At 39.0% G+C, this 12,284-nt stretch overlaps 1 protein-coding gene and 1 long non-coding RNA gene across 3 annotated transcripts in view; both read left to right on the top strand.

The window, feature by feature from the left end:
* LOC102670789 (RNA-binding protein MEX3B) overlaps positions 1 to 12,284 on the top strand; it is a 124,583-nt gene that overhangs the window by 34,696 nt on the left and 77,603 nt on the right. The gene's annotated exons all lie outside the window — the stretch shown is intronic.
* Positions 8,162 to 10,030, top strand: LOC116186512. Its single transcript, XR_004151514.1, has 2 exons — positions 8,162 to 9,352; positions 9,708 to 10,030. It is a non-coding gene; the product is annotated as an uncharacterized LOC116186512 (long non-coding RNA).

The raw sequence follows: 12,284 nt of genomic DNA, 5'->3' as shown, positions 1-12,284 counted from the left end.
TATATATATATATATATATATTGCAGGCGAAGATTTCAGGTCAAATTTACCGCGACTGTATTCACGAATATTATTACAGAGAGGAAAAATGTGAGTGATTTATACAAACGAATTATTTTTTTTATATGTCTACGTTTATTTTTCATAATGTTATTTTTATTATAATGGCTCTTTTTTTTAATAAGAAGATATCTTCCTTTCTCATTATTTGAAAAGTTTTCAATTTGCTTCAGTAAGTTGATTAAAATTATCAGGATTATATAAAACTGGTCATTTAGAACAATAAAAAGATTGGGATTATAATGTAAACTTTTTACCTGAAAACAAGGTTAATCTCTCATATTTTATAATATATTTTTCAATTTACTTAGTAAAGTGATTAAAATTACCAAGATTACATAAAACTAATCGTCCGGAACGATAAAATTGCGTCTATAACGTAAACTTTTCAGTTGCACAACAATTTTGTTAGGTTAATCTAACCTGTTCATATTTTATAAAAAAAATATTCGTTTTTCAATTTACTCACTAGAAACTTCGATTAAAACAAAAATTACCAAACGTCAAAATCTCCGATAATTATCTAAACCTTTCGATTATACGGTTTTGGATTAATCTAATCTTGAAAATATTCAAATGGAAACGCGATTTTTAAACGCGGAGATCAACGAAGCGTAATATTCGACGAGTTCGCATGAAACTGAATGAACAACGAACGTAATCTCCTCCACTGTTAACGCTGGCCGACGACGCGTAGTATATAGTGGCGTGCTTTTACGATAGTAAATTCGTTCAAAGCCCACGAGTTTCGTTCCACCGGCTGCGTTCGTTCATCTTCTCCGCTTTCGTTCGTTTCGCGTTGCCTCTTACTCGTCACCTCCCCTCCACCGTGCACCACTGATAACCGCTATCGTGCCGCGTTGCACGCCTCATTCATATATACCGGGCGATCGTTAAAGTAATAAGTCACATTGTTGCGCCACGGCCTTGTCGTCGATCTTCGTCGACCTTTCTTCCTTCGATCTTTTTTAGGGTAAAAATAAAAATGATAAAAAAGAGGAGGAGGAGGAGGAGGAGGGGGAAAAAAAATGAAAGAAATGAGTTTCGTGTTACATAATTATGCCCGTGGCCTTATTCCACGAATAAAGAACTCGCTGCTACCTCGGCAAAAGATCGAAATCTCGTTTACGTGGGTTACCGTTTCGTTTTGGATACGATTACTTTCGAAACTGCCATTGATTTTGAAATACATTTTGACACGTCGATAAGAGCACGTTGATACCGATAGAAAACTTGATAATTTAATTCAATCTTTTGCGATATTCATGCTTGAATATTTTACTTCGCACCAGATTTCGTCCCAGTTTAAGAAATGTACGAGAGATATTCTCGATGTTTGTGTCAATGTTCCTTTATCACAACGGAATAACGCTTTCTTTTCTCGTTCGACAGATGATGATAACGATGACTGTAAATAATCGAATTTAAATTAAAAATTCAATCAATTTTAAATTTGCGTTGAATAAAAATATGAATGGAAATGTAGTAATTGAAATCTATTGGCTTGAAAACATTTTATTTACGGTTTTCCTGATGTAACAAGTATTAATTTGACACACGCGATTAAAGCCTGTTCCGATCAGGTAGTTGCGTACCTGATTACCGATTCTGCGGCGTACCTACAAGCTTAAGGGTGATTTCCAAGTAAAATAAGACGCGTATCGCGTTCTACATCATTAGGTCACGAACAGCGTCGCTGGATTCCGAGAATACGGACGATTTGCGAGGCGAAATTTTTGCAAAATCGTAGCGAAGTAGGCGAATCCAAATACCGATCGCGATCTTCGATCCCATTGTTGACGCGTGCTTACGATTTTCGCAATCATTGCACGAAGTTTATGCATTATTTATATAGCGAATTTTGTGATTTTCTTATTTTCAAAGATACGAACAATACGTATAGACAATGCAACTTCTCCATGTTTATTTATGAATACGAATTCACTATAATTTCCTTGTTTTTTCCTTTTATCCTTCCTTTGTCTAATTGCGCAAAAAATGAATTAAAAATTATTATGTAGATTACGTAGTATAATTATGATCGATGTGTATGTTTGTGATATGTTTGAAACACGTGAATTAATTTTCCATGATAATGATAGTAGTTATTAATAATTATTTATACGTTTGTGTTTGTATTTTTTCTGTTCGAGTATACGCATTAATTACGTATCTATTTTAGAAATCTTAATTAACATTAATTTTCGCCAATTGATCATATGCATGTATAATACGATGAAATATATGTATACATACATAATGTTATAATTATCATCATTTGCTAACGATCTATGCGACCAGTTCTTAGATTTAACACGAACCTGTTAAGAAGAACTAGTTCCATTAGTTGTCCTATTAATTTCATCACTTCGTTTACACAATGTATTAAAAGCACATCGATTAATCCATTTAATCAATCTATTTGATATTAACTGGAATATTTAAACATCTGTTTCAATCATTTGTAATTTGTTATATTTATATCCATGATAACATACAAAATTCCGAAGAATTTTCTTTTTCAGTATGCATTAAAAAAAAAAAATAATAGAAAGACTTTATATAAAGCGAATAGTAAAAGTATCAAAGTTGATTAACGGATAAAATTTTTTATCTTAACTTTGCGTGCTTTACTTAAATTCTTACAACAACTTCGTTACAACTTCGCTTTATCTTCCATCGAGTATATCATTTCATATTTTCAGTAGCAAAGACGATATCGAAAAATATTCTCCTGTGTTTATAAAAAAGCAAAAGGCAAATGATCTCGACACGAGGCTAACGAGGGGATAAAAATTTAGCAACGAATCAGCCGTTAGTTACCGAACGACCCTCGTATTTTACTGTCCACCCTTCTTCGATACAAATTATCTTTGGCGTATACCCTCCCCCAGATTTATTAGCGCAATGTTTCGAGGGCATAAATAACGAGCGCAGCCGCGGCCTAGAGAAAGAAACAGAGAGAGAAGAGAGACGCGAAAGTAATTAGTTATACCCATCGGTGGTTAAGGGGGTCGAAACAGGAAATGCTAGTCGCGCGAGCGAAGGCGCCCCTTGGATTGAATTTTTTTTCGCACGATTATTTATGCGCCGAGTCGACTCCACTCCACATAGTTGAGAGGAGAGTCGGGTCGAGGGACAAAACGAGTCGCGCTGAGTCAACCGCGTCGTGACGAAGGTGTCTACCCGTTCGTTGTCAGTCTATTTCTTCTGTCCGTCATCTCCATTTTCACACGTGATCTCGTCAGACAATTGGCCGTGTAATGGCAGGAATCCCTCGACGCGAAGTTTCAAACGAGTTTCGAGTCTTGACTCGCGGGAAATTCTCGGTCCACGTGACCCGTGCGAGGTGCCATCCGAGTTTTTTCTTTTTTACCTCGAACTCGAAATATCCCTGTCGCGTTGATATCGGTATTCCGCAATCGGGATATCTGACATTCAGCATCAGGTAAATGACAGAGGTGGTTTCACGACGAGAACATTGTTGTAAATTGCAGCAGACCTGTCACGAGGAATCGTCATCACCGCTGATTCGCAGGAATGTTTCTCTACGTTCAATCGAGGCCTCCTGCGTCTCTCGAAATCTTGCAGGAAATTAATTTTCGTTACCTCGAGTATTTTTGCCACCGGTGGAGGGAAAGTTGCGTCAGCATACAGCCAGTAACTTTTGTTCGTGTCGTATAAATTTCTATATACCGTTGTATAGGCGTGTCTGGCGTGGTAGGTCGGACTTATATGGTATAACGCAGTAAAGTATAGTTTAGTCGCGAGATAACGTGGTTATATATTATGGTTTCAATCGATAGTAGGATTGATATCTTGATGACATTTTTGATGTTGACAGTTGGGAAATTTTCGCTTTTTGGTTGAAAGTTTTTGATATAGCCAATTTTGTGAAACAATATTGAATTTTTTATATATAATATTTTGACAAGTAATTTTTGTTAATCAAAAATTTAGTTATTCTATTCACGATTCTAGTCACAAATTACAGAAAATATCTCCATAGATGTAAATTTTTTAGGTTAGCATATAAAGTAAGATACGTCGATATTGTAGTTATAGGACTTATCGATATACAGTAAATTTCGTAAATACATAATATAATAAAAAAAAAATTTATAAATTCATAATCTTTTAAATACTAAACAATTAAAAAAAAAAAATTTCCCGCGCATTTCCACTTCAGTTAACCGTCCACCTAATTCCAAGCTGTGAAATATGCCACCTTAGTGTTCACGCCGAACGAATGACGCGTCGAGTAGTAATCGAAACAGGGAATTCATCGAAGGATACACGTTGGCGGGTGTAAGTAACGTGGGTAGCCAGGCAAAACCAACGATTAATCCCAACGTTGGCAGAATAACCTCGCCGCGTAAATTACGCGGCACTTTTTATCGCGTTTCAACGTAAACTTGGCGTATACAAATTACACGGAGCTCCTCACGGTTTTTGCGCATGCTCGCCTCTCAGGAAATCGCGTGCGTACGTTTTACGTGCGCCGTATACCGGCTGGACTTCCCTTCGTTCAGGTTACGCGCAGTTTTCTCTAGCCGAAGCATGCGATCAGGGAACGCATCTAAAATCCACCGCGCTCGTGGCCTCTTCGCCTCCTCCTCGAGCGTAATTTCTGCTCGACGAACAGACGAATGAATACGCGTCGATGTTTTCTTGCTTCGTGTCCCAACCGTTTGCGTGGAATCGCTCCGTGCTCGATTTATATCCGTAATTTCTATGTTTGTCGATCGCGTATAAGTCGCACGCGCTTTTTACCGGCGACACGTATACGCGGCGCGCATATCAACGCGTTGTCCGAGGCGCACGTTAGGCACATTACGCGTAACGCGAACTTCTCGCGCATTGGAAAAGTTGTTTACTTTAAACGAGTCCATCAAATGTTGGTTACTATCATTTGGGTGGATTGATTTGTCAAGATAGTAAAGTTATAGAGGATTATTTGTTGGTTAGAATTAGGATCGTTGATTAATTAAGAGGATAGAAGAATTTTAGGAATTTAAATAAAAACAAATTTTCAATTGTTTATTAGAAATTTAATGAATTGAGATAGAGAAGATAGTAATGAAATTATGAAGCTAGAAAATGAAAAATTAGAACTATCAGTAAATTAAGAAATTAGAATTCAAAGAATATGAAATTAATGAAAGATTAGTTAGTTAGATTCGAAATTGGAAATTAGGTAAAGATTAGAAAATCGGCAGATAGTTAACTAGAAATGAAAATAGCAATTAAAAAAAATTTCTATTTTCGATTTTTTTTTTGCGATTTTTAAAACGCAATATTAAATCTTACTTTATGTCGTCAGAATTATTAAAAAATGAATGATCAAATGGTAAAACTTAGATCATGAAGAAATTAAAATTGAATGAATCATTCGTCTCTTAATATTATCTACCGGTTTCAGAATATTTAATAGTTTTATTAGTTACATTCACTGAAGATTGACGTAATAATACGTGCATTATGAAAGCTATCCGACTAAGTTGCTCAAATAATTTGAAAGTCATCCAATCGAATTACTTTATGACTCGATGTCAATCAGGTATCCAATATCTTAAAAGCTCTAACACATTATATAAGTTAGATATTCAGTAACCATTCGGTAAAATATCTTATCTATGCATCGATGCTTCCTTTTTTTTGACATACTCAATTGAAAAGAATATTCTTTCAATTGTCTTTACATAAACACATTTTATTCTTTAAAATCATAACTTTGTATCGCATACACAAAGTTATAAGTATCCTCATTGATAATATTTTCAGTTTCAATCAACCATTCATACATACATTACATTTAGCATTTCATGAAAAAATAAATTAAACAAATATTATTCGAATCATACGTTCCTCGTCAATCTTCCTTGAATATGTATCTGTTCTATTCACCGATACATTACCTTTGATGGATTTGCGTTCCCAGAGGGTTGAACATCTCGTCAGATGTACTGCATATGCACCCCTTATTCATCAACCTGTGTACATAAAAATTACTTAGAATAGGTTCGAGTAACAAAGCGAAAAGGAATAAAAACGAAACAGCAGGTCGCGTCACATAAAGAAAAAGCATCTCATTTTGAATCTTCCACGATGAGAACGTCGTTTCATAGTGTTGAATTTCATCGGTTTCTTCAAGACAGATCCAATGAAAATAGGGGTATATTGTCGGATAGATGGGTATGAGATATCGGGATAAAAAACGAAAAAAGTCTACGATATAGATCGAAAAATAAGGAAAAAACTAAGCGTTGACTAATGTTTAAATCAAAAGAGAAGATGACTTGTTTCGCGCCATTTTATTTGCTTCCTCGAGAACGAATCTCATATGCAGAGAGAAAATAGTGAGAGAAAGAGAAAAAGAGAAAAGAGAGACTAGCCTTTGATCGATACACGCTCGAACCACGGTTCTCGCCCCTTGACGACGTGCTTTTTTGCATTCGAAGTGGCCTACAGCTGGAGGCACAGCTGATGGGATATACCCATGAGTCTGGGGGTTGAGCACATTTCCCACCCTTCTTCCAGGTCAGGGGATAGTTTCGTCGATGTTCGGTTGTAATCGATTTATCCCGGCTTTGCGACGATCGTATCCTAACCTAACATTGTACATGCTGAAAAAAAAATATTGAAATTCAGAAAGATAATGTAATTAATTGATGCAATTAGAATATTAATATGATTTCGTTTTGCGAAAAAATGATATTCTTTTTTATAAAATTTTGTTCAAAATATGATTAGAAATGTATCTAGTTTGTCATTCTTTTTTTGTACAATAATTCTTGGAAAATTTATATTTTTAACATACTTATTTAACTTCCTTTATATGTATGATGCACGTATATATTAAAATTGTTTGAAATTAATATTTGCTTGAATTCTCATGATATTTTGAAAAATATTTCCAGTAACGAAGTAACTACTAAATCATTCCGCAAACACGAAACATGTGTATTTGTCGGTCAATAAATACTTCTTGACAAGTTAAATACACATACAATCATCACTGTCCTTAGTTTCGTATTTCAATGAAAACATATACAAGGTAATCTACTCAACGTCGTCTCGATTTGTTCGATTCGTGAACAAAAGTATCGAACACGATTGTGCGCAGTTATATTCGTGACAAACAACGGAGAAGATAGGTGGCGGAACGAGCAAAAGCACAGGAGAAAATCTAATATGGCCGTTGGGCGCGTAATGAAGCTACCTGTTTTCTCGAAGACAGAGAAAGGGAAAGAGACGGAGAAGCACATGTCTCCGCTCGTCCGGTTGAGAAAGGTTTGAGGTAGGTCGATCGAGGAATGACTCACCCTTCGGTTTCTCTCGAGAACGATCGAGAGAGCCACTCGTTGGACGAAGTGGCTGACTTCCACGGTGGGCAGCACGTCCCATTATATTCGCTCATTAATATCGTGACATCCAATATCGTGTAATTATAACTGAACCGTGCTGTCCGCGTAAGTCTCGTAGACCATATACATGACACTTACCCATGAACCAATAATGAATCATCGGCCATGGGTTAAGCGTGCCTCGTTATTTTGCAACATTCTTCCATATTGGTTTCAGCTTTAACTGTTGTCCAGCGTAGTACGATAATTGGCCGCCAACAATGGTGCGCACTGCGGTCGAGAAGCGAGAAAACCAATTTGACCATGAGAAGCCATTTTGTGTAAAGTTTACGAAAAGGAATATTCAAGTTTTATTTCGTATTGTTCGAGCTATAAGTGTCCTTTGATGGCGATGAACATAGATATTCATAAGTGTTATAAACAGACTAAACGATTGTAAAGATGGATTGTTTGTATCTTTTCGATATAACGCATTAAATAATGATCGAATCCTATTTTGACGAAAAACGTATTCAAGATAGAGAAATCAATGTGAATTTTTCGTGTAAAGTGTAGTGATAAATAGAAAGAAAGAATAATACGATTTTTCTAAGTGATTTTTATTGGAATGTGGTTTCCATATCGTCTTTATTACTCGTGCATATCTACGAATCCCTTCGTCGTCGAATAAATACCGCGTCCTTCATCGTAACATGACCGAGAGCTTGGCCATTTCTTTCGTACTCTTTCCGACGACACGTAACACGTTCCCGCGGTCTAGAAAATCAACGGTCTTTCGTAATCTGATTTTTCTATCGCGAGACTTGAGACGGCGCACAATGTATCCTACAATATGTGTATATGTGTGCTCAGAATATTCTCTATGGAACACGAAACACACACCAATCGTCGCGTATCGGGCCGGATAGCGGACGTATCGAGTAGAGTGAAGAGAGAAAGAGAATAAAGGAGAAAGAAGCATTGGGCATAGAGAAAGAGAAAGAGTGGAAGAGAAAGATAAGCTGAACGTGTGCGGATGGAAAGAAAGGGAGAAGAAAGAAAGACTGGTGACGGAACAGAAACAGAAAGAGAGAGAGAGAGAGAGAGAGAGAGAGAGAGAGAGAGAGAGAAAGAGAGAAAGAAAAAGAAAGAGAAAGAAGAAAGAGTAGGAGGAGAATGAACGCAGTTGGGCGGCCGTGTCAGTGGAGTTCAATCTTAATATAGTGTGACCCCCACTGCCATTCGAGACACTGTCGGATGCAACTGCAGTTGCAACGCTTGTGCTAGAGAAAGAGAAAAAGAGTCGGTAGGCGAAGAAAGAGGGAAACGTGACAGAAAGAGAGACATTAGCGGTGGGAGGGTAGGAGAGAAAGCGAGAAAGAGAGGCCACAGTGAACGGGTGCGTGCATTGCACCTTATTCCCCTGTCCGACGAGTGTGCTTCGCTCGGTTATTTCAGAGACATCGGCCCCGAGAATGTATATATATGTTATATTCACACATGTGGATACCATGTATATGTATATATAGATACATCTATAGATCGTGTACGGATACATATGAAGTGAATAGATACGAACGTAAGTGCGTGTGCGCGAATCACACATACGCAGTGAAGCGACGCGTGCATACGCGCGAGATTGTTCGGACGAGTGTCATCGATCTATTTCGAGAAGAGGTTGGAATTTCTGGCCTTCGAGAGAGGTCAGAGAGGGAGATAAAGGAAAACGTATAAGAGACAGAGAAAGAAAGGCGAAAGGAAAGACAGGAAAATAGAAGGAAGAATGTGCACATGCACCTGTACAATGCATCCGCACGACTCGGTGGTCGGCGTACGAGTGACCACGTCTCGTTTCTACCTAGCTCGCGAGCCAATGCTCACTTTCAAAGGGCTTCTATGATTGGTGCTGCGTCCGGCCAATCGGTGACTGGTTTTCCTGGAAGCTAGTGAGTATCACCATGACCGTACATTCGAACACGTTGCACGTCGATCACGATGAAACTTCGTACATTTGTTTCTTCAATTCAAAATTTTTCTAATTTATTTATATTTATATATAACCGCGTTTTTAATCTATATTGTTAATTTTTCAAAATAATCTGCGACTTTAATTCTATTTTTGTTATGAAATTTATAATTAGTTCTAAATATAAAAGAAAAAGATTGGAAGAAATAAATAAAAGTCCGTCATACGATTGACGTAGTTTTTTACTAGTTTTTTGCTTAGTCTCCGTCGCGGACTACTGAGTTAACTACTCATAGAGTTTATCGATGTTATTGGAGTTTCCTCGGATGTTCTAGCGACTTGGTCACTATGTGGGGGAAAGGGGAAGACCGTGAGGCGATGTGACAAGGAAGGGACGATATGGCGCGGAAAGGGAGGAGAGAATAAAGTGGTTGAGGATCGGACGATGGTGGGGCAAGCGGTGGTACTCGGCCGTTGCATTGTGGGGGTGTTGGCCTTCAACTTGACGGCGCAGTTTCACTGACCTGCCTGAGAAACTCGTGATATCCGCGCGGCTCGTGCCCCACGAGCGGACGTACCGACGCACGAATGTCCAGAGATGCCAAAGGGTACCGCTACTTAAGGGCCCACGAATCCTAAATAAACTTACCACGATGTAGCGACCGATTTTTTTCTACCTGAACATTGTTTCATATTCATTCCCTATAATCAACGGTATGGTAATTGAAGCTTTTCTATGTAATGGAATGCTCGTTTTCCGGTTTAGAATGGATTATCGATATATTGAACAATTCTGACATATTACAGGATCTTGTCAATTCATTAATGGAATGCTTCAGATCTATTCCCTCTTTTTTTTTTTAATTAAAACGGTAAAATTTTTTCGTAGTAGTACAATAGAGCTTTTAAATATCTAAGTTTAATTAACTATACAAGATTATTAATAAATATAGATTTTGAAATATTTGTGAATGAATATTATAAATAATATTAGCCTAGACTTGTTCATTGGTTATGTTTGCACGTTATATAGGATATTTAAAAAAGAAGCTTCCAGCATTTTGGTCCACCAACTTTCGCAGCTGTTTAAACGAACGATTCCAATTCCTCGTCGTTCTTTTCGGGTCGACTTATGTCGATATCGCCCACGGTCGTCGGCGAGTCGCCGAGGAAACGACGAGTGCCTCTCGGGCGAGGCATTTGGTGGCTGTAATTAAAGCAAAAGACGAGCAGATGGCTCCCCGAGTTCCTGTCCCTCTTGTACGATTCTTTTTCCCTTCTCCTCCGCCCGTTCAAAAATGCAACCTCGCGTGTTTCCAAGAAGTACGATAATTCTGTAGGATTTTCCGCCAAGAGAATAAATATTCTCTCTTCTGAAAGTCAAAACGTTTGAAGTCATCATCAACGTACATCTCAATCTGACGGAAGTTGAAACAAAACGGAGAATGTTGAGAATAGTTTCACAAACGACGAAGAATTTTTGATACTGATCAATCCACATGCGTAATCCCTGCATAATGGCAATCGTATCGAGGTAACGAGCTTGGCAACTTCATCATGTAATAGATATTGCAAATCTGTCGATAACGTTGTACGTGAACCATACACTATGACCACTAGTTTCTGAAGCAGCGTGTATAATGCAGCTGCCGGTTATAGAGGCGAGTAACTATTGATCCTGCAGCCTCTAGAGGGAAAGAGACGTGCCGCCGCCACCGCTGCCGCTGCCGCTGCTGCTACGGCTGCTGCAGATTTCAGCAACATCATTCGAGAGAAGGAGAGAAAGAGAGTGACGTATCGTGGGAATAGAAGGTCCAAACTCCTTTCCGGAGAGGGCTTTGCTCGTCATTGTACTCGAACGGAGAGCAGGCCACGTGCTTCACGTGCATCGGCTACGTGAATGGCACCTTGAATGAATAAGAAAGAAATCAACGGAATAACGAACCCGGTTTTGCGATCCACCGTAATGTTATCGCGGGCGTGCACGCGAAGCAACGCGGTCGATCACAGTTTTTGCTTGCTTATCTCATTTTTAACGCGCTTTTCAGAACTATCTTCTCTCGAATCCGACTTCGTTGTTTCCCTAAGATGGAAATTGCGTGACGGAAGATTAAATCGAAACGCTGTTTCCGATCGTGACGAGTTATCCGGACGATTCGTATCACAATTCATCCCGACCCAAAGTCGAACGTTCTGCCGAACCTATTACTTCCTTTTCGTCCTCTGCGATTTCGCGATGCGTGCAAAAAGAAGGAAAAGAAGAGAAAGGAGGCGAACAAAAAGACGGAGAAGAAGAATTCGACGACGAGGAAGAAAGGATCGGGTCGATCCTCTCTTTCGTTCCTTCTTGTCCCTTCGATAGAGGCAGACAAAGGCAAAAGGCGCCTTGCGTTCTCCTCGATGCACTCTCTTTCACTCTTCTTTCTCTTTCATTCACTTTTCTCTCCGTCTCACCTCACCTTGGCCGCGGCCCTTCAACTGTCTGCGACCCACGCCCCACCTTCTCTTCCTCCATCCAGAACCACTACACAACCATTGGTACCAGCATCGAGTTAGCAGCCACCTTCTTCGACCACGAGGGGCAACCTTCTACTTCTTCGTCTTCTTCTTCTTCTTCTTCTCCTCCTCTTCCTCCTTCGTCGTCGTCTTCGACTTGGTCCTCATCCTCGTCCAGATCGTCGTCGACGACGTTGTTTCCTTCTCTTTCAACAACGTGTCTTTCTTCGATTCTTCCTCCTTTTCCCTTCCTCCTTTCCTTCTCTCATTCCCTCCCGGCTGTTCTCCAACTACACGCGAGTACCACTTTTATCGGTGTGCGTGTACCTATCCTCGGTCCACCTGCCTTCTCGAAGTTATTTAGCCAATGGAACCGCCCAGGCTTCGCCCTAGGCGAATTTCCGGAACAAGAGAGA

The sequence above is a fragment of the Apis dorsata genome, unplaced genomic scaffold (assembly GCF_000469605.1).
Source record: "Apis dorsata unplaced genomic scaffold, Apis dorsata 1.3 scaffold_44, whole genome shotgun sequence".
Classification (NCBI taxonomy): domain Eukaryota; kingdom Metazoa; phylum Arthropoda; class Insecta; order Hymenoptera; family Apidae; genus Apis; species Apis dorsata.
This window is presented reverse-complemented; position numbering and strand designations above follow the sequence as displayed.